The sequence below is a fragment of the Esox lucius genome, chromosome 11, assembly GCF_011004845.1.
Source record: "Esox lucius isolate fEsoLuc1 chromosome 11, fEsoLuc1.pri, whole genome shotgun sequence".
NCBI classification, from domain to species: Eukaryota; Metazoa; Chordata; class Actinopteri; order Esociformes; family Esocidae; genus Esox; species Esox lucius.
Window position 1 is genome coordinate 55,158,135 of NC_047579.1, and position 22,617 is coordinate 55,180,751.

Genomic DNA, 22,617 nt, shown 5'->3' on the forward strand with positions numbered 1-22,617 from the left:
CGCAACAAGAAACTTGCTCCCTGGTACACAGACAATACTAGAGCACTTAAGCAAACCTGCGTGAAGTTGGCCCCCCCACCAACGCAAAACGTTGTCAAACTATGCTCGTTCGTTTGTGCTCCGTTTGTGCTGGTTTGTGCTGTAAAAAGTTTTGTTTGTGCTGCTTCCGTTTTTTAGATATTAACATAATATTTTTAGGTCAATCTGAGGTCAAACCCGCCCCCCCACATGCTCCAAATTCACCCAAAATAGTCTTGATCGTTTCGTTTGTGCTGGTTTGTGCCGGTAAAAGTTTCGTTTGTGCTGCTTTGGGTTTTAAAATATTCGACATTGAATTATAGAAGATGACGTCACCAGCCCCCACATGCTCCAAATTCTCGTTCGTTTGTGCTCCTTTTGTGCACAACTAACTGAATGGGAAATACACTGAATGAGAGAGAATTATAGACGGTGCACCAGCCCACTTTTTTTTAACAGTAGGCTAGTTAAAAAAGTAACAAGGTAAGACCTAAAGAATCGGCAAACCAAATGACAATATTCACTTATAGGTTACTGTTATGCTGTGCGTTTTCAACTTTTAACGAACACTGATGCGGATCACAGGATGTGTGGATGAAACATAAACTTCAAGGTAAGTGTTTTTACTTACTGTATGCTGTGTTTTGTTAATAATATAAAAATTGTCACAAATACACGCACCATAATCTGTTTATACACGTGTGTATTGTAAAGGCCTATAGGCCTATATGTCTCTTAAGCACACTATGGCTTTTTTTTTTTTATTAAACATTACAAGCTATTTGCTGCGTAACCGTGCCATTTTTTCACAAGTTCCCATATTCTCACGAACACATCCCGGACTGTCACATGTTTTCAATCCTCCACACCAGGTCCCAATTTGAATCGTTTGTATGTATGTTTCCCCTCAGCTCCCCACATTGTGGCTCATTGTTCTTGTCGTGTTTGGATGTCGTGTGTGTTGCCGGTATTTGTAAGTAGTTGTGTCATTTCTTATTGTCGTTTTTGCTGCTTTAGTCAGCCCTTTGCTTTGTGTGTTTTGTGCTCGGTGTTTTGTTTATTTCTTATGAATTAAAATGTCAACACCGACTACCCCTGCCTGCACCTGGTTCCTTGTCCATGCAACACTGCACTACACCACTGCTTGTGACAAAAATAGCACACTACTTCTCCTAACAGGAGTAGGAAAACAAGGGTGTGTGGCATACAAAAAAGTTCAACAAAAATAATTAAACTTGTGAAATTAAATAGTGCAATCAGTCTTTTGTGTATAATACAGCATGTGGGCATATTTTGCTTTATCTGATGCTCCTGTCACTCCACTTCTCAGGTGGTCATAAATCTCCCAGACACATGGAGACCTCCTGCAATAGGCCACATAATGTCCAAGAGCATCCTGGGTTAAGCCTCCTCTAAAAGCAATGACTGCCCGTAAAGTAAATCTCTTTCCCTGGAGCATCAGATTGGAGGGAAATTCACTCAAAGGAAATTCTGTGGAGTTGCTTCCCAGGTCAGTGTCAATCCACATAAGTTCTCCCAGACTGTAACTGTGAGAAACTTTCCCTGCACAGAGCACTTTTTCTGAGGTATCTGGCTTGATTGCAGAGGGACACTGTGACAGACTTTGGATCGGCCTGAGGCAGGGGGACTCGGGAAGGTCAAGGCCTTCTTCCACCGCGGTCTGAAGATGAGCCATGCCAGAAGCCTGCAGTACAGCAACAGAAATACAAACAAATGCAATTTCCCTTCTGACTTGTTTGCTGAGACCACAATTCTGTGAAGAGCACTGTTTTGTTAATGAAACACAAGTGCGTTTTGTCATTGACTTTTCAATGATAGTGGAGATGTGGCATTGTGCATCAATTTGGAGAGCACCAGACTTCAGTCGGACAGCTTTGAATATTTCGCTCATCAGTTCTGCCCTCTGTATGTAGGCCTGTGCATTCAGACCCTTTGTGGTGATGGATTTCACTAGCTGGAGGAGGTTGTTGGAATCCTCATTGCAAACAATATTTTCAAAAGTTACACTATCACAGTAAGCACAACATAAGCATTGACAAAAAGCATCAAATGCACATGTGTTCAGCACAGAGATTCTTGATTTCCTGAGTTTCCATTTTTCAACAGGCCCACTTTGAGTCTTTTCCCTCGAACAGATGGATCTGCATGGAGCCATTCAGGACAAGGAGAGAGGTATGAACTCCTCTTCCTCTTTTTGGGTGGAACTGCTAAGCCTCTCCAGTTTTCAACAGCTTCTTCATCTGTTGGATGGATGTTTGTGACAGTGTCAGACTTCCCAGAGCAGGAAGCATCCATCTCTGGCCTTCCATCAATCCTGCAGGTTGTGGTGGGTAGTGGACTGACTCCTGTGTCGATCTCTGTTGCAACAGCCTCATCCTCTTCACCTTTTTCCACACTCTTTTGTTTTGCAGAAAAAACACGCATGTTGCCTTCAATGAAGGACAGATGTCGAGCAATGAATCGATCCACTCGATTAGGCAAGTGTTCATGCTTGAAAAGGCCGTGTTTGATGTTTTTAAACTCGGCTTCGACATTGGCTGAACTTGCAGTGATTTTGGAGCTCCGGAAGTGAGGGATCATTACCCCTGTCCAGAGAGGTAAGTCATTTGCAAGCCAGATTATATTTGGAATAGTGCATATTTTCATGATCACCATTAGATGTGGCAAATGACCTGCTCTCCTCACATATATCTGTTACCCACTGCTGCAGGTCTGTCTGTGTTTGGTCACATGGATCCACTTCTTCCAGGTCCGCACCCTCTACATCTGGAATGATGACACACTCTTCTGCAATTCTGGCTTTTAGGTATTTCTTGCACCTTTCTGAAATGAGGGGGGCTCCAGAGCTGTCACTGCCCTCTGTTTCGCTAAGAGCCACAATAGTAATGCATCTTAGTAGCTCTCTTGCATCGTCCATGGATTGTGAAATGAGAAGCTGAGCTATTGACCTAACAAAGAAATCTTTAATGCAATGTGTTTTTTTCTCAAGCAGTCCCACCGGCTGATCATCTTGATGCAGTGAGCAACATCAACCCGCACGAAACAAGGTGGGACTTTTGCTGACTGTCTACCGAGTAAGACACCACAACATTCATTGATGTAGGTCTAAAGATCAGGATGAGAAGTAAAAGCCTTGACCAAAGCTCAGAGCAAAGCCAGAGAAAAGTCACTCACAACCTCTTTTGGAGTAGGTGCACCTGCGCGTATCCATTCTGTCAGCCAATGTGTTATGGCATTAACATCATGTCTCTCTGACAGCATTTGCACTACTGGGACACTTGAGCTCTCACCCCCTGCCACAACACCCTGATAAAGGAATATATGGCCAGACTTGCCATTTGGTCTCTGTAGTTTCCTCACCACTGAGCCAGTTGCATCAAAACTCACAGTGGGGTTAGTAGATGTCTTTAATAATGTCTTGTACATATACATTTGTGTTTGGCTCCAATAGTGACAAAAAAACGTGTCTAGTCCAATGTCTTTAATGCTACCACTGTGAGGGGCACTGTATTTTAGCATCTGCAATGACAGAATAGAATCCTTGTCGCCTAATTCCAAATCATTTCTCTCCTGCTTTGCTTTGCGCAGGGTGGCCAAATTAGGCAGATGACTTGGCTCAGGATCTCCAAAATCCATCAGCTTTATTGCCTCTGATGCCCTCCATACATGGGGTTCCTTTCTACCTTCACACAGTTCTTTGGATATCTGCACACGCAAGTTACCAGACATCGGACGTTTGGAACAGCCAGTGTGCAGGGAGTCATCAGTGTTTTTAAGCGAACACCTGAACATCATTGTGCTGTTTATTTCAGGCTTTTTGTCACATTTTATGTGAATTTGGCCACGACACTCCTTACAGTTGCCTCTGATTAAAATATATTGGTCTGTGACTGATGGATAGACCTTGGCTCTTTTAAAAGTAAATGTGCAGGGGCATTTCACTTCTTGCCAAATATGATGATTTATCACATGCGTCCAGATACCAGGCTTCAAAATTGTGTATTCCTTTTTTTTTGTTTTAGAGAACTTGTTTTTGTATGTCACTGTTTCAGGCATAAATTCAATCCATTTCTGAAATGCATCGCATCATCTTCCGCTTAATCCGGGGCCGGGTCGCGGGGGCAGCAGTCTAAGCAGGGATGCCCAGACTTCCCTCTCCCCAGACACTTCCTCCAGCTCTTCCGGGGGGACACCGAGGCGTTCCCAGGCCAGCCGGGAGACATAGTCCCTCCAGCATGTCCTAGGTCTTCCCCGGGGTCTCTTCCCGGTGGGACGGGACATCTTGGGCATCTGAAACAGATGCCCAAGCCACCTCAGCTGACCCCTCTCGATGTGGAGGAGCAGCGGCTCTACTCTGAGCTCCTCCCGGGTGACCGAGCTTCTCACCCTATCTCTAAGGGATCGCCCAGCCACCCTGCGGAGAAAGCTCATTTCGGCCGCCTGTATCCGGGATCTTGTCCTTTCGGTCATGACCCAAAGCTCATGACCATAGGTGAGAGTAGGAACGTAGATTGACCGGTATATCGAGAGCTTCTTCTTACGGCTCAGCTCTTTCTTCACCACGACAGACCGATACATCGACCGCATTACTGCAGAAGCTGCACCGATCCGTCTGTCAATCTCCCGTTCCATCCTTCCCTCACTCGTGAACAGGACCCCTAGATACTTAAACTCCTCCACTTGAGGCAGGCACTCTCCACCAACCTGAAGTGGGCAAGCCACCCTTTTCCGACTGAGGACCATGGCCTCGGATTTGGAGGTACTGATTCTCATCCCCACCGCTTCACACTCGGCTGCAAACCGTCCCAGTGCATGCTGAAGGTCCTGGTTTGAAGGGGCCAACATGACAACATCATCATCAAAGAGCAGAGACGAAATTGTGTGGTCCCCAAACCTGACACCCTCCGGCCCCTGGCTGTGCCTAGAAATTCTGTCCATAAAAATTACGAACAGAACCGGTGACAAAGGGCAGCCCTGCCGGAGTCCAACATGCACAGGGAACAAGTCTGACTTACTGCCGGCAATGCGGACCAAGCTCCTGCTTCGGTCGTACAGGGACCTGACAGCCCTTAGCAAAGGACCCAGGACCCCATATTCCCGAAGCACTCTCCACAGGATGCCACGAGGGACACAGTCGAATGCCTTCTCCAAATCCACAAAACACATGTGGACTGGTTGGGCAAACTCCCATGAACCCTCCATCACCCTGTAGAGGGTATAGAGCTGGTCCAGTGTTCCGCGGCCTGGACGAAAACCACACTGTTCCTCCTGAATCCGAGGTTCTACTATCGGCCGTATTCTCCTCTCCAGAACCCTGGCATAGACTTTCCCGGGGAGGCTGAGAAGTGTGATCCCCCTATAGTTGGAACACACCCTCCGGTCCCCCTTCTTATAAAGAGGGACCACCACCCCGGTCTGCCATCCCAGAGGCACTGTCCCTGACTGCCACGCGATGTTGCACAGGCGTGTCAGCCAAGACAGCCCCACAACATCCAGAGACTTGAGGTATTCAGGGCGGATCTCATCCACCCCCGGTGCCTTGCCACCGAGGAGTTTCTTAACCACCTCGGTGACTTCAGCCCGGGTGATGGACGAGTCCACCTCTGAGCCCTCATCCTCTGCTTCCTCAATGGAAGACGTGACGGCGGGATTGAGGAGATCCTCGAAGTACTCCTTCCACCGCCCGACGACATCCCCAGTTGAGGTCAACAGCTGCCCACCTCTACTGTAAACAGCGTTGGTAGGGCACTGTTTCCCTCTCCTGAGGCGCCGGATGGTTTGCCAGAATCTCTTCGAGGCCAGCCGATAGTCCTTCTCCATGGCCTCACCGAACTCCTCCCAGGCCCGAGTTTTTGCCTCCACAACCACCCGGGCTGCAGTCCGCTTTGCCTGTCGGTACCCGTCAGCTGCCTCTGGAGTCCCACAAGCCAACCAGGCCTGATAGGACTCCTTCTTCAGCTTGACAGCATCCCTTACTTCCGGTGTCCACCACCGGGTTCGGGGATTGCCGCCTCGACAGGCACCGGAGACCTTACGGCCACAGCTCCGAGCGGCCGCTTCGACAATGGCGGTGGAGAACATGGTCCACTCGTACTCAATATCTCCAGCCTCCGTCGGGATCCAGTCAAAGCTCTGCCGGAGGTGGGAGTTAAAGATCTCTCTGACAGGAGACTCGGCCAGATGTTCCCAGCAGACCCTTACAGTACGCTTGGGCCTGCCGAGTCTGTCCAGCTTCCTCCCCCGCCATCGGATCCAACTCACAACCAGGTGGTGATCAGTTGACAGCTCCGCCCCTCTCTTCACCCGAGTGTCCAAGACATGTGGCCGCAGGTCAGATGAAACGACAACAAAGTCGATCATCGACCTGCGGCCTAGGGTGTCCTGGTGCCACGTGCACTGATGGACACCCTTATGCTTGAACATGGTGTTCGTTATGGACAAACTGTGACTAGCACAGAAGTCCAATAACTGAACACCGCTTGGGTTCAGATCAGGGGGGCCGTTCCTCCCAATCACGCCCCTCCAGGTGTCACTGTCGTTGCCCACGTGGGCGTTGAAGTCCCCCAGTAGAACGATAGAGTCCCCAGTCGGAGCACTTTCCAGCACCCCTCCCAGAGACTCCAAGAAGGTCGGGTACTCTGCACTGCCGTTCGGCCCGTAGGCACAAACAACAGTGAGAGACCTATCCCCGACCCGTAGGCGCAGGGAAACGACCCTCTCGTTCACCGGGGTAAACTCCAACACATGGCGGCAGAGCTGGGGAGCTATAAGCAAACTCACACCAGCCTGCCGCCTCTCACCATGGGCAACTCCAGAGTGGTGAAGAGTCCATCCTCTCTCAAGGAGTGTGGTTCCAGAGCCCAAGCCGTGCGTAGAGGTGATCCCGACTACCTCTAGTCGGAACCTCTAAACCTCACGCACCATCTCAGGCTCCTTCCCCGCCAGCGAGGTGACATTCCACGTCCCTAGAGCTAGTTTCCGTGTCCGGGGATCGGGTTGTCTAGGCCCCCGCCTTCGACTGCCGCCCGATCCTCTCTGCACCGGCCCCTTATGGTCCCTCCTGTGGGTGGTGAGCCCACTGGAGGGCGGCCCCATGTCGCTCGTTCGGGCTGGGCCCGGCCGGGCCCCATGGGGAAAGGCCCGGCCACCAGGCGCTCGCGAACGAGCCCCAACCCCGGGCCTGGCTCCAGGGTGGGGCCCCGGCTGCGCCATGCCGGGCGACGTCACAGAACACATGATTTTTTTCTTCATTAAGGGGTTTTTGAACCCATTTCTGAAATGGAACTTCAAAATCAAAAGTGCAGAAATCTTTTGGACTGGAGGAAAGGGACCCTGGCTCAAAATCAGTGGCATCACTACTGCCACTTGTTTCATGATTACTTTCATGAGTAAACCCTAAAGCCTTCCAGATGTTGTCTGTTTAATTTAACAAAAGTGTATAGTGCCTTTGCAGTGATCTTGTTGTCTAGCTGTTTACTAAGCTCTGTCCAGATGCTCTCATTAGGAGTAGCTATGTTGCCATTTTGGATTATGGCCTCTTTTGATGAACACAGGACTGTGAAAATGGAATCCCTGTCGACTGCTGGTTTCTTGGGCATCTGGCATAAGCAAAACATAATTACCCTCAATTATTCTGATTCCAAAAAATATCATGTACAGCATAAATTTGTTTTAATATATTACTGTATTGGTCTGAATATAATGATCATATAATATAGTAAGGATAATGTAGATGGATAATATATCTTATATTAGGACCAATATGGTAATGTTGACCCCTAGATTGTCATTTTTTATTGAACTGAAAATTCATTGCTAACACTATCACTAATTTAGCTATGAAATGTTAAATACAGTTGCACCATGGTCGTTTTTTTAATACTAAAATGCAACTTTGTGCAACTGTAAATAGCATTTCATAGCTAAATTAGTAACAGAAGTGTTATTATTGAGGTTTCTGTTCAATAACAAGGTTAGCTCTCTTGAATGTTGTACACTATTCTTGCAGCTACTAGTATTGTAACAGACAGTTTTAAAATAATGTATACTTGCATTGTTCAGAAATTTGGATTAATAATGACTTTTGTAGTTTGATTTATATCGACCTTTTCTCCACTAACTCTACACAATTTTATACAAGAGCATTCTTGAATGGAAGTGTCACTTGCCCCTAGTGGTGGGAGTGGAGTGTAGCAGATGAGACTCGTAAAAATGAAATACAATCACAAGACACTGAAGTGAGGATAATTGTTTATTGAACAAATTATTTGATGACAGAACGTCTTCGTCAATTCTACTTTAAAAGTGTGCTCACCTCGAGGATAGTTTAGCTGTTTTCTTGCCCAAAAATGGTGAAGTTACATTTAAACTAAGACTTGATGGCACACGCGCACAAATCCATTTTGCTCATAGAGTAGCAGAAGATAAGAGTGACATAGGCCTAATAAAAGAAAAACATCACGTTTTTATTAAACACTACAGGACTACAAAAAACCTGCTAAGAAATTGCATGATGTTCTATTAAATCATCTTTATTACCATCTAACATTTTAGAGATTGAATAGACAAAACCGAAATAAATGCTCATAGGCTATAGGCTACTGACTAACTACAAACCAAAATACAGAGCTGTCTGACTATTTTTGATCTTGTGACCATTGATTTATCTATTTTATTTAATGAGCCTTGTTTGTAGCCTATAGGCCTAAATATTAATTTGATTACATTTCTGATATTTTAAAACCCAACGCGGCACTAACGAAAATTTTACCAGCACAAACAAACGAGATTATTTTGTGTGAATTTGGAGCATGTGGGGGGGCTGGTGACGTCATCGTCTATAATTCAATGTCTAATATTTTAAAACCCAAAGCAGCACAAACAAAACTTTTACCGGCACAAACCAGCACAAACTAAGCACAAACGATCAAGACTATTTTGGGTGAATTTGGAGAATGTGGGGGGGCTGGTTGACCTCAGATTGACCTACAAATATTATTTAAATATCTAAAAAACGGAAGCAGCACAAACAAAACTTTTTACAGCACAAACCAGCACAAACGGAGCACAAATGAACGAGCATAGTTTGACGACGTTTTGCGTTGGTGGGGGGGCCAACTTCACGCAGGTCTTAAGCAAGCCTCCAGAAAATTGGAGCGAAAGTGGCACTCCACCAAGTTGGAAGTATTTAGACCAGCCTGGATAGACAGTACAGTACAATACCGAAAATCACTCACGTCTGCTCGATCAGCTTATTTCTCCAACCTGATTGAGGCGAACAAAAACATTCCAAAATTTCTCTTTGATACAGTTGCAAAGTTAACAAAAAAGCAAAGCTTAGCAAGTGAAGTGGGTCTTTACTTTAGTTGTAATGAATACATGAACTTCTTTGATGAAAAGATCATCACCATTAGAAAACAAATAACTGACTCCTTAAATAGTTATGGTCTTCAAAATCTCAGTTGTCCAAAACATTTCCTGAACCTCCCTGACCAGGTGTCAATGGGGACACTTGAATTTTTTGATACCGTATCGCTCGACACATTTACAAAATTTGTAATGAGTTCTAAACCCACAAACTCTCAGCTAAACCCGATTCCATCAAAATTACTCAAGGAGCTATTTCCTGTGCTAGGTCAGCCAATGCTGAACATAATAAATTGCTCCCTTTCCTCTGGATGTGTACCAAACTCACAAAAAAAAGAGTTTAAGAGCAAGAAATTCTCTGTCATCCACTTCCTAATATCTAAAACGCATGCTTCCAAAGTAGCTAATTTAGGGGCTTCTCCATGCTTCATTGAAATATATAACTGTATGATATCACCATAACAGTGAAAATTTACATAGTGATTTTGGATTAGATAAATAAGATTTAAACCAGGCTAGAACATGTCCATGTAGCCCAATATGGGTTTCCAGTCTCTCTAATAGAAGGGAGTGATGATCTATCTTGTCAAAAGCAGCACTAAGATCAAGAAGCAACAGGACGGATGTGGAACCTTCGTCTGAGGCCATTAGAATAATGGGCTGCTACTTGCAATTTTTAAAATGTCTTCTTGTCTGTAATTCTTTAGCTCCTATATCTAGTACCCTGCACATTCTACTGTACCACAACTTAATTCTGTTCTTATTTTTACTTCTTGTTATTTTTATATATTTTTTTTCTTTTCATCAAATCACCACCAATAGCACAGTTGAAAAAGGACTTGTCACTTAGCATTTCACTGTAAAGGGTTCACCTGTGGTATCGGGCACATTTAATTAGTTGTTTCCCCGTTAAGAATTTCGGCATGGACAACAAATTTAAATACTATTAATATATGGAGGCTAGTATGTCAGGAGGTCAAAAGACCTCAACCCACAGCAGCTTTATCACACATTTCATGGTCCAATTATAGAGGACATGTGCATTTAGTTCACCACAGAGATGTGGATCATTAAACCATAATGTAAATATACATTATATAGTGCAGCAAGCGATAGAGAGGAGGGTATTGTGGTACAATGGTGTGACATAAAGTATCTACTTATGAACTTCTAACTAGTTCACATTCACATTAAGAGTCTACTTGCTACAGGGAAAGCTTCAGTTCAGCTCAGTCATGGAGGACTTTGATTGTATGTTTGAGATGACAGATTTTGATGTAGCTGACATAGGTATGGACGAGTATTGTGATGTACTAGAGGTGGAAGATTTTACAGAGGAGATGGAAGATTTTACAGTGGAGATGGAAGATTTTACAGAGGAGATGGAAGATTTTACAGAGGCGATGGAAGATTTTACAGAGGAGATGGAAGATTTTACAGAGGAGATGGAAGATTGTACAGTGGAGTGGGAAGATTGTACAGTGGAGGATGAAGAAGAGGCCAAAAAGGAAGATCGTAAAAGACGCCAGCAGCGTTCCCGGCAACCACGCCAGCAGTGTTCCCAGCAGCGTTCCCTGATTAATGACTATTTTTGTTGGTCTGCATTCAACACCATTCTTTGCAACTGTCTTCTGCTGGGAACAATGGCCGTGGTCTTCTCTCATGAGGTATGACGGCTGATATTGGATCATAACAGAGTACAGAAATATTATGGTTTACTCTGTGAGCAGAGCCTGTGGAAGAACACCAGTCTACCAAGGCATTTTGTTATAGGCTAAGTGGTTTAAGGCATTCAATATCCATTCCTGCACATAATGTAATGTGTGAATATATTATCATTTATAAACAGTTTTATTGAAATATATGAAAATACATTGGGAACATTTATTAATGAAATTTAAAAACAAACACAGTTAATCCTGAAATATTTGGACACCGACATAATTTTAGAGATGATGTGGTATGATTCAGATCATGAGCTGTTCCAAGCCTTCTCCATCCATTTTATCTTCCCATCATTCTGTTACAGGATGATCTTAGTTTCATCGGTCCATAGAATACTGTTCTAGAACTGGGATGGCATTTTTAGATGTTTTTTGGCAAAGTCTAATCTGGCCTTTCTATTCTAATGGATAATGAATGATTTGCACCTTGTGGTGAACCCTCTGTATTTGCTCTTGTGAAGTCTCCTCTTTATGATATACTTGGATAACGATATGCCTACCTCCTGGAGAGTGTTTTTCCCTTAGCTGGATGTTGTGAAGGGGTTTTTCTTAACCATGGAAAGGATCCTACGATCATCCATCTTCCATGGATGTCCAGGCACACCACTGCTTTCTTTTCTTTTCAGAATGTACCAAACTGTTGATTTCTCTCTGATAGATTGTTTTTTGTTGCAGCCTAAGGATGGCCTATTTCACTTGCATTGAGAGCTCCTTCGACCGCATGTTGTGCTTTTGAGTCAGTTATCCAATTACTTTTGGTCCCTTGAAAACTGATCACCACCTGGTGGTGAGTTGGATCCGATGGCGGGGGAGGAAGCTGGACAGACTCGGCAGGCCCAAGCGTACTGTAAGGGTCTGCTTGGAACGTCTGGCCGAGTCTCCTGTCAGAGAGATCTTTAACTCCCACCTCCGGCAGAGCTTCGACTGGATCCCGAGGGAGGTTGGAGATATTGAGTCCGAGTGGACCATGTTCTCCACTGCCATTGTCGAAGCGGCCGCTCGGAGCTGTGGCCGTAAAATCCCCGAACCCGGTGGTGGACACCAGAAGTAAGGGATGCCGTCAAGCTGAAGAAGGAGTCCTATCAGGCCTGGTTGGCTTGTGGGACTCCTGAGGCAGCTGACGGGTACCGACAGGCCAAGCGGGCTGCAGCACGGGTGGTTGTGGAGGCAAAAACTCGGGCCTGGGAGGAGTTCGGTGAGGCCATGGAGAAGGACTATCGGCTGGCCTCGAAGAGATTCTGGCAAACCATCCGGCGTCTCAGGAGAGGGAAACAGTGCCCTACCAACGCTGTTTACAGCAGAGGTGGGCAGCTGTTGACCTCAACTGAGGATGTCGTCGGGCGGTGGAAGGAGTACTTCGAGGATCTCCTCAATCCCGCCGTCACGTCTTCCATTGAGGAAGCAGAGGATGAGGGCTCAGAGGTGGACTCGTCCATCACCCGGGCTGAAGTCACTGAGGTGGTCAAGAAACTCCTCGGTGGCAAGGCACCGGGGGTGGATGAGATCCGCCCTGAGTACCTCAAGTCTCTGGATGTTGTGGGGCTGTCTTGGTTGATACGCCTGTGCAACATCGCGTGGCGGTCGGGGACAGTGCCTCTGGGATGGCAGACCGGGGTGGTGGTCCCTCTTTTTAAGAAGGGGGACCGGAGGGTGTGTTCCAACTATAGGGGGATCACACTTCTCAGCCTCCCCGGGAAAGTCTATGCCAGGGTTCTGGAGTGGAGAATACGGCCGATAGTAGAACCTCGGATTCAGGAGGAACAGTGTGGTTTTCGTCCGGGCCGTGGAACACTGGACCAGCTCTATACCCTCTACGGGGTGTTGGAGGGTTCATGGGAGTTTGCCCAACCAATCCACATGTGTTTTGTGGATTTGGAGAAGGCATTCGACTGTGTCCCTCGCGGCATCTTGTGGAGGGTGCTTGGGGAATATGGGGTCCTGGGTCCTTTGCTAAGGGCTGTCAGGTCCCTGTACAACCGAAGCAGGAGCTTGGTCAGCATTGCCGGCAGTAAGTCAGACTTGTTCCCAGTGCATGTTGGACTCCGGCAGGGCTGCCCTTTGTCACCGGTTCTGTTCGTAATTTTTATGGACAGAATTTCTAGGCGCAGCCAGGGGCCGGAGGGTGTCAGGTTTGAGGACCACACAATTTCGTCTCTGCTCTTTGATGATGATGTTGTCATGTTGGCCCCTTCTAACCAGGACCTTCAGCATGCACTGGGACGGTTTGCAGCCGAGTGTGAAGCGGTGGGGATGAGAATCAGTACCTCCAAATCCGAGGCCATGGTCCTCAGTCGGAAAAGGGTGGCTTGCCCACTTCAGGTTGGTGGAGAGTGCCTGCCTCAAGTGGAGGAGTTTAAGTATCTAGGGGTCTTGTGGATGGAACGGGAGATTGACAGACGGATCGGTGCAGCTTCTGCAGTAATGCGGTCGATGTATCGGTCTGTCGTGGTGAAGAAAGAGCTGAGCCGCAAGGCGAAGCTCTCGATTTACCAGTCAATCTACGTTCCTACTCTCACCTATGGTCATGAGCTTTGGGTCATGACCGAAAGGACAAGATCCCGGATACAGGCGGCCGAAATGAGTTTTCTCCGCAGGGTGGCCGGGCGATCCCTTAGAGATAGGGCGAGAAGCTCGGTCACCCGGGAGGAGCTCAGAGTAGAGCCGCTGCTCCTCCACATCGAGAGGGGTCAGCTGAGGTGGCTTGGGCATCTTTTTCGGATGCCTCCGGATGCCTCCGGAACGCCTTAGTTCCAATTATTTCTGGAACTAACTGTAGATATTGCATACCTGTAAAAATATACAGGTTTTAAATACACATCGCCCACTTAACCTTCGTGAGCCTTAGAATCTCTGGAATCCCTGGTACAGTTTTCATCAGAAAATTTAAGGCTGGTTTCGACTCCCATGAATAAAATATTCTTTGATAAAAAAAACATAGATCTTGCTCTACTCCAGGAAAAAATTTGCCAAAGAGGTAATATCTGTGATTAAAAAGAAACTTGGAGAAGATTGGAATTGTGGGGGATATACTTGTTGTAGGTCTCCTCAATATATGACCCCGTATATAGTTGCATGGGTAATACACTTTCTGAAGTGCGAGCTGCCCAAGTCGTATTTGAGTCCTGTGTGTCAGGCCCGTGTTATGCACTTCATTTAAAACCTTTTTTTGATGGCAGTGTTGATTTTCATTATTTTCCTATAGTTTGCTTTTGGTTTTTAAGTTCTGTCTGTGTGTATTTTGTTTTAGATTTATACTTATCTCAGGCTGTTAGTAGACATCACAATATATACTGTATGTGCCCTCTCCTTAGCACAGACTGTTAGTGAACATCACAATATATATGTGCCCTCTCCTTATCACAGACTGTTAGTGAACATCACAATATATATGTGCCCTCTCCTTAGTGCAGACTGTTAGTGGACATCACAATATATATGTGCCCTCTCCTTAGTGCAGACTGTTAGTGGACATCACAATATATATGTGCCCTCTCCTTAGTGCAGACTGTTAGTGGACATCACAATATATATGTGCCCTCTCCTTAGCGCAGGGTGTTAGTAGACATCACAATATACAGTATCTCACAAAAGTGAGTACACCCCTCACATTTTCTCAGGTGTGAATTGGGAGCAGGTGTGTTAAACTGGGTGTTATCGATCTCAAACTCCCTCATACTGGTCACTGGAAGTTTAAAATAGCACCTCATGGTAAAGAACTGTCTGAGGATCTGAAAAAAAGAATTGTTGCTCTACATAAAGATGGCCCAGGCTATAAGAAGATTTCCAAGACCTTGAAAATGAACAGCAGCACGGTGGCCAAGACCATACAGCGATTTAACAGGACAGGTTCCACTCAAAACAGGCCTTACCATGGTCGACCAAAGAAGTTGAGTGCACATGCTCAGCGTCATATCCAGAGGTTGTCTTTGGGAAATAGACGTATGAGTGCTGCCAGCATTGCTGCAGAGGTTGAAGGAGTTGAGGGTCAGCCTGTCAGTGCTCAGGCCATACGCCGTACACTGCATCAAATTGGTCTGGATGGCCAAGAAGGAACTCTCTTCTAAAGATGATGCACAAGAAAGCCCGCAAACAGTTTGCTGAAGACAAGCAGACTAAGGACATGGATTACTGGAACCATGTTCTGTGGTCTGATGAGACCAAGATAAACTTATTTGGTTCAGATGGTGTCAAGTGTGTATGGCAGCAACCAGGTGAGGAGTACAAAGACAAGTGTGATTTGCCTGCAGTCAAGCATGGTGGTGGGAGTGTCATGGTCTGGGGCTGCATTGGTGCTGCTGGCACTAGGGTGCTACTGTTCATTGAGGGAACCATGTACTGTGACATACGGAAGCAGAGCATGATCCCCTCCTTTCAGAGACTGGGCTGCAGGGCTATATTCCAACATAACGACCCCAAACACACCTCCAAGACGACCACTGCCTTACAAAAGAAGCTGAGGGTAAAGGTGATGGACTGGCCAAGCAGGTCTCCAGACCTAAACCCTATTGAGCATCTGTGGGGCATCTTCAAATGGAAGGTGGAGGAGCGCAAGGTCTCTAACATCCACCAGCTCCATGATGTCGTCATGAAGGAGTGGAGGAGGACTCCAGTGGTAACCTGTGAAGCTCTGGTGAACTCCATGCCCAAGAGGGTTAAAGCAGTGCTGGAAAATAATGGTGGCCACACAAAATATTGAAATTTTGGGCCCAATTTGTACATTTTCACTTAGGGGTGTATTCACTTTTGTTGCCAGCGATATAGACATTAATGGCTGTGTGTTGTGTTATTTTGAGGGGAAATCTAATTTACACTGTTATACAAGCTGTACACTCACTAGTTTACATTGTAGCGAAGTGTCATTTCTTCAGTGATGTCACATGAAAATATATAATCAAATATTAGCAAAAATATTTCCTCACTTTTGTGAGATACTGTATATGTGCCCTCTCGTTAGTGCAGAGTGTTAGTGGACATCAAAATATATATGTGCCCTCTCTTTATCGCAGGCTGTTAGTGGACATCACAATATACAGTGGGGAGAACAAGTATTTGATACACTGCCAATTTTGCAGGTTTTCCCACTTACAAAGCATTTAGAAGTCTGTCATTTTTATCATAGGTACTCTTCAACAGTGAGTGACGTAATCTAAAACAAAAATCCAGAAAATCACATTGTATGATTGTTAAGTAATTAATTAGCATTTTATTGCATCACAATATACAGGGGGGAGAACAAGTATTTGATACACTGCCGATTATGCAGGTTATCCTACTTACAAAGCATGTAGAGGTCTGTTATTTTTTTTTATCATAGGTACACTTCAACTGTGAGAGACGGAATCTAAAACATAAATCCAAAAAATCACAGTATGTTTTTTTAATAAGTAATTTGCATTTTATTGCATGACATAAGTATTTGATTACCTACTAACCAGTAAGAATTCCGGGTCTCACAGACCTGTTAGTTTTTTTTTAAGAAGCCCTCCTGTTCTCCACTCATTATCTGTGTTAACTGCACCTGTTTGAACTCATTACCTGTATAAAAGACACCTGTCCACACACTCAATCAAACAGACTCCAACCTCTCCACAATGGCCAAGACCAGAGAACTGTGTAAGGACATCAGGACCTGCACAAGGCTGGGATGGGCTACAGGACAATAGGCAAGCAGCTTGGTGAGAAGGCAACAACTGTTGGCGCAATTATTAGAAAATGGAAGAAGTTCAAGATGACGGTCAATCTCCCTCTGTCTGGGGCTCAATGCAAGATCTCACCTTGTGGGGCATCAATGATCATGAGGAAGGTGAGGGATCAGCCCAGAACTACACGGCCGAACCTGGTGAATGACCCGTCTGAACTTTGCCAATGAGCATCTGGATGATCCAGAGGTGGAATGGGAGAAGGTCATGTGATCTGATGAGACAAGAATTTTGCTTTTTGGGGAAAAAAGCAAAATTCTTCCTCCAAACACTCACCGTGTTTGGAGGAAGAAGAAGGATGAATACAACCCCAAGAACACCACCCCAACCGTGAAGCCTGGAGGTGGAAACATCATTCTTTGGGGATGCTTTTCTGCAAAGGGAACAGGACGACTGCACCGTATTGAGTGGAGGATGGATGGGGCCATGTATTGTGAGATCTTGGCCAACAACCTCCTTCCCTCAGTAAGAGCATTGAAGATGGGTCGTGGCAGGGTCTTCCAGCATGACCATGACCCGAAACACACAGCCAGGGTAACTAAGGAGTGGCTCCGTAAGAAGCATCTCAAGGTCCTGGAGTGGCCTAGCCAGTCTCCAGACCTGAACCCAATAGAAAATCTTTGAAGGGAGCTGAAAGTCCGTATTGCCCAGCGACAGCCCCAAAACCTGAAGGATCTGGAGAAGGTCAGTATGGAGGAGTGGGGCAAAATCCCTGCTGCAGTGTGTGCAAACCTAGTCAAGAAATACAGGAAATGTATTATCTCTGTAAATGCAAACAAAGGTTTCTGGACCAAATATTAAGTTCTTCTTTTCGGATGTATCAAATACTTATGTCATGCAATAAAATGCAAATTAATTACTTAAAAATCATACAATGTGATTTTCTGGATTTATGTTTTAGATTCTGTCACTCACAGTTGAAGAGTACCTTTGATATTGATAAAATTACAGACTTTTACATGCTTTGTAAATGGCAAAATTGGCAGTGTATCAAATACTTGTTTTCCCCACTGTATATGTGCCCTCTCTTTAGTACAGACTGTTAGTGGACATCACAATATATATGTGCCCTCTCCTTAGTACAGACTGTTAGTGGACATCACAATATATCACCTATTGTGTCCCTCAAGTCCTTGGCCTCTGACAGACTCCAGCAAGCAGCACCATCGAAGGAATAGATTGAAATGTGCCCATTGTTAATGTAACTGGCTAAACGGTTGGAAAATTATTTTAGGATCCTTGTTAAAATGATGATCAGTCACAAGGTGTCTGATTAGGGACTTTCAGATAAAAGGTGTCTGAGGCTCAAAATAGTGGACAGCACAATATGTCCACTATTGGACATATTATTGTAAGAGGAAATTGGTTTTATGTTGGGAAATATTTGTGAGAAAAAAGATTGAAATATGTTGCATGCTCAAGTATTTAACACCTATACTGTAGACGTTCCTAGTTTCAACATTCCATTTCTAATTCATTATTATGAGATAATTGGTTAGATGTACAGAATATTAATAGGTATCTAAATAAAGAAACACAAAAGCATGGTAAGAAATGCAATTTTAAAGCTCAAAGGCTCACAGACAACAACACATGTACAATGACTGACAAACACAATGGGAGCCAGGGGGAGCTATATACACATGATGCTTAATGTATGTTTTTGTATGTTTGCCCACTGACAAAGAAATGATTAGTCTATATTTTTAATGGTAGGTTTATTTAAACAATGAGAGACAGAATAACAACAAAAGAATCCAGAAAAAAACCACAAATGTCATACATTTATTAGCATTTTAATGAGTGAAATAAGTATTCGACCCCTCTGCAAGACATGACTTGCAAATCTTCTCCAAGTCTTTAAGGTTTCGAAGCTGACATTTGGCAATTCGAACCTTCAGCCTCCTCCCCAGAATTTCTATGGGATTAAAGTCCGGAGACTGGCTAGGCCACTCATTATCATGCTGGAATACCCATCAACAACCCATTTTCAATGTCCTGGCTGAGGGAGTTCTCTGAATCATTCAGATGTTCATTGGCAAACTTCAGACAGACCTGTACCTGTGCTTTCTTGAGCAGGGGGACCTTGCAGGCGCTGCAGGATTTCAGTCCTTCACGGCCTAGTGTGTTACCAATTGTTTTCTTGGTGACTATGGTCCCAGCTGCCTTGAGATCATTGACAAGATCCTCCTGTGTAGTTCTGGGCTAATTCCTCACTGTTCTCATGATCATTGCAACTCCACAAGGTGAGATCTTCCATGGAGCCCTTTTGTGTTTCTTCCATTTGCAAATAATCGCACCAACTGTTGTCACCTTCTCACCAAGCTGCTTGGCGATGGCCTTGTAGTCCATTCCAGCCTAGTGTAGGTCTACAATCTTGTTCCTGACATCCTTGGACAGCTCTTTGATCTTGGCCATGGTGGAGAGTTTGGAATCTGATTGATTGCTTCTGTGGACAGGTGTCTCCCTTTAAGAGTGTGCTTCTAATATCAATATCAAATTAAAATATTGTGTAACATTTATGATGTGTATTTTACTGGATTTTTCTGCTGTTATTCTGTTCAAATAAACCTACCATTAAAATTGGCTGATTGACTGTTATTGACTGATTACTTCTTTGTCAGTGGGCAAACATACAAAATCAGCAGGGGATCCAAAAAAAATTTACCTCACTGTATATACACATGATGATTAGGGAATAATATCAGTGCCTTACTCTGAGAAAACAGACACCTTTCAAGTATGATCTTCTTTGTTCTTGTTCCACACTCTCAGGTGAACAGGAGGATTGCGAGAAAGGACATGAAGGGGGCACGGCAGTGCAGTGGTCATGCTTTCAGGACCAACGTAGCTGCTTTGCTGTTGACAGTCTGTGGATTGGTCTTGTTCGTGGTCTTTATCCTAAAACACTCCTAAAAAACAGTGTAACGCAAGGTCCTCTCCGTTACCTAGAATCCCTGGCTAATTTTGCATATTGTTATGTTACATGCATGAAGTTATATCATTCACAATATTTATAGCATATAGTGATAACTACTAATGATAAATAATGTTCAGACTAAGAACACAATATGGATTTAGATTCTTTACTGTATTTCCAATCTGTAATGTTTTGGTGTTGCAATGTGTCCACATTGGTTGGTGGATCAGCCTGCAAGGAGTGTGTTGTTATGCCATATTGTAATGTATAGCATTCCCATTGTGCCGATGTGTCATATGCATGGCGTATGGATATTTAGAAGAGTCGTTGGACTAAATGTTAAATGCATGTACAGTTATGCTCAAAAGTTTGCATACCCTTGGAGAATTGATAATATATGTACCATTTATAAAGTAACATGAGTGAGCAGTCTTTTATTTCTTATGGGATACACATTCAATTGTAGGTCATAAAAGAATGGCACAATAATAAAACAAAACATGGCAGCCAAGAAATAAAATAACTGACCCCTGTTCAAAAGTCTGCATACCCTTAGTTCTTAATGCTGTGTATTGTTGCCTTTAGCTTTAATGACAGTGTGCAGTCTTTTGTAATAGTTGTCTATGAGGCCCTGAATTCTTGCAGGTGGTATAGCTGCCCATTCATCTTGGCAAAATGCCTCCAGGTCATGCAAAGTCTCTGGTCGTCTTGCATGAACCGCATGTTTGAGATCTCCCCAGAGTGGCTCGATGATATTAAAGTCAGGAGACTGTGATAGCCACTGCAGAACCTTCACCTTTTTCTGCTGTAACCACTGGAGGGTCATCTTGGCCTTGTGCTTAGGGTCATTGTCATGCTGGAAAATCCAATAGGGTCCCATGCGCAACTTTCGTGCAGAAGAATGCAAATTGTCTGCCAGTATTTTCTGATAACAGGCTGCATTCATCTTGCCATCACAAGATTCCCTGTGCCTTTAGAACTCACACACCCCGAAAACATCAGTGAGCCACCACCATGCTTCACAGTGGGGATGGTATTCTGTTCACTATAGGTCTTGTTGATCCCTCTCCAAACATAGCACTTTTGGTTGTGACCATAAAGCTCTATTTTGGTCTTGTCACTCCAAATTACAGTGTGCCAGAAGCTGTGAGGCGTGTCAAGTTGTTGTCGGGTATATTGTAACCAAGCTTTTTTGTGGCCTTGGCGCAGTAAAGGCTTCTTTCTGGCAACTCAACCATGCAGCTCATTATTGTTCAAGTATTGTCGTATTGTGCTCCTTGAAACAACCACACCATATTTTTCCAAAGCAGCCTGTATTTCTCCTGAGGATACCTGTGGGTTTTTCTTTGTATCCAGATCAATTCTTCTGGCAGTTTTAGCTGAAATCTTTCTTGGTCTACCTGACCTTGGCTTGGTATCAAGAGATCCCAGAATGTTCCTCTTCTTAATACGTGATTGAACAGTACTGACTGGAATTTGCAAGGTTTTGGACATCTTTTTATATCCTTTTCCATCTTTATAAAGTTCCATTACCTTGTTACACAGGACATTATACAGTTATTTTCTGCTTCCCATGGCTCAGTATTTAGCCTGATCAGTGCATCCACGTGAGAGCTAACAAACTAATTGACTATTTCTACACAGACACTAATTGCAATTTAAAAAGAGGTGTGGGAAATTCACCTTTAATTGCCATTTTCACCTGTGTGTGTCACATTGTCTATACCAAGGCCAAACATTCAAGAGGATGTAAACTTTTGATGAGGGCCATTTGGGTGAATTCTGTTATCATTACGATTAAAAAAGGAGCCAAATCACTATGTGATAATAAATGGCTTGTTGTCATATTTGTCATATTTTCAAAATTCATGCTAAATTTCACAATTTCTTCCAGGGTATGCAAACTTATGAGCATAATTGTATAAAAGACAGAGAAGTCCAGCCCACATTTTGATATAAACTACAGTGCTGAGTAAATAAATGTTACTCTTATTTTCAAATGCATTCACATTTTGAGCTTAAGAGGATTTCGTTTTCCAGTGGCTTGAAACAGCCCATAATAGAGTGTGGGCTTAAGTCAGGATGTCAAGTTACCTACCTGGCTACCTGCCAAACAAACTAACTAAACTAATTGGTTAAAATCTACTTTAAGAGTTTACCAATGCAATATTTTTATCTGTTGACTTTTTACCCAACTTTTCTACACCGGGACTCTATTTGGACATAATTAACAGAACTACTCAACCCTGAACACCCGACGCTAAGTACCATTATCATGCCTAATCACTATAATTGTTGTAGCTACAACACGGAGGAGAACTTCAGGAGGTCTTCAGGTAAAGATTGCAGAGTTAGAGGTTTGGCTTCAGACGCAAATGTCAAGCAAGGATTATGCTAGTGTAGGAATAGAACTGTCTGTGCCACCAAGAATAAACTACAGTGTTGTTAGCCCACCGGCACAGCTCCTGCAGCTGGGCAAAAACTTTCTCTTGGTCACTGGGAAGAAGTACCATCAACCAGTTAAACCTTTGTTGCTGCTAGAGCCAACTGAGATTTTCAACAGGTTTTCCCCACTAGAGTCGGGAGTCAAGAACCGAGCCGCCTTCGTTGGCACCAACGACGTTAGGATGAAATAGTCAAAGGTTACGAAGCAGAACATAGCATCAGCGTGTAAACTAGCTAGAAAGATGTGTCGGCATCGAGTAATTGTCTCAGGCCCCTTTCCAGCTAGGGGTAGTGACGAGCTCTACAGCAGACTTGCGCAACTCAATCGCTGGCTGAAAACAGAGTTCTGCCCGTCGCAGGAGGTAGAGTTTGTAGATAACTGGCTCTGTTTTTGGGATTCTCCCAGAAGTAGGGCCAGGCCGGA

The 22,617-nt window shown here is 44.5% G+C and overlaps 1 long non-coding RNA gene across 2 annotated transcripts; it reads left to right on the forward strand.

Annotated features, from left to right (window-relative positions):
* The first annotated feature begins 428 nt into the window (after positions 1-428).
* On the forward strand, positions 429-4,144 carry LOC114839982. Of its 2 annotated transcripts, none has more exons than XR_004576399.1 (9): positions 429-631; positions 1,349-1,528; positions 1,624-2,053; positions 2,146-2,365; positions 2,451-2,636; positions 2,750-2,845; positions 3,029-3,086; positions 3,298-3,432; positions 3,628-4,144. It is a non-coding gene; the product is annotated as an uncharacterized LOC114839982 (long non-coding RNA). The 2 variants fall into 2 exon arrangements; XR_004576398.1 differs by having other exon boundaries at positions 3,032-3,086.
* Positions 4,145-22,617: the final 18,473 nt, after the last annotated feature.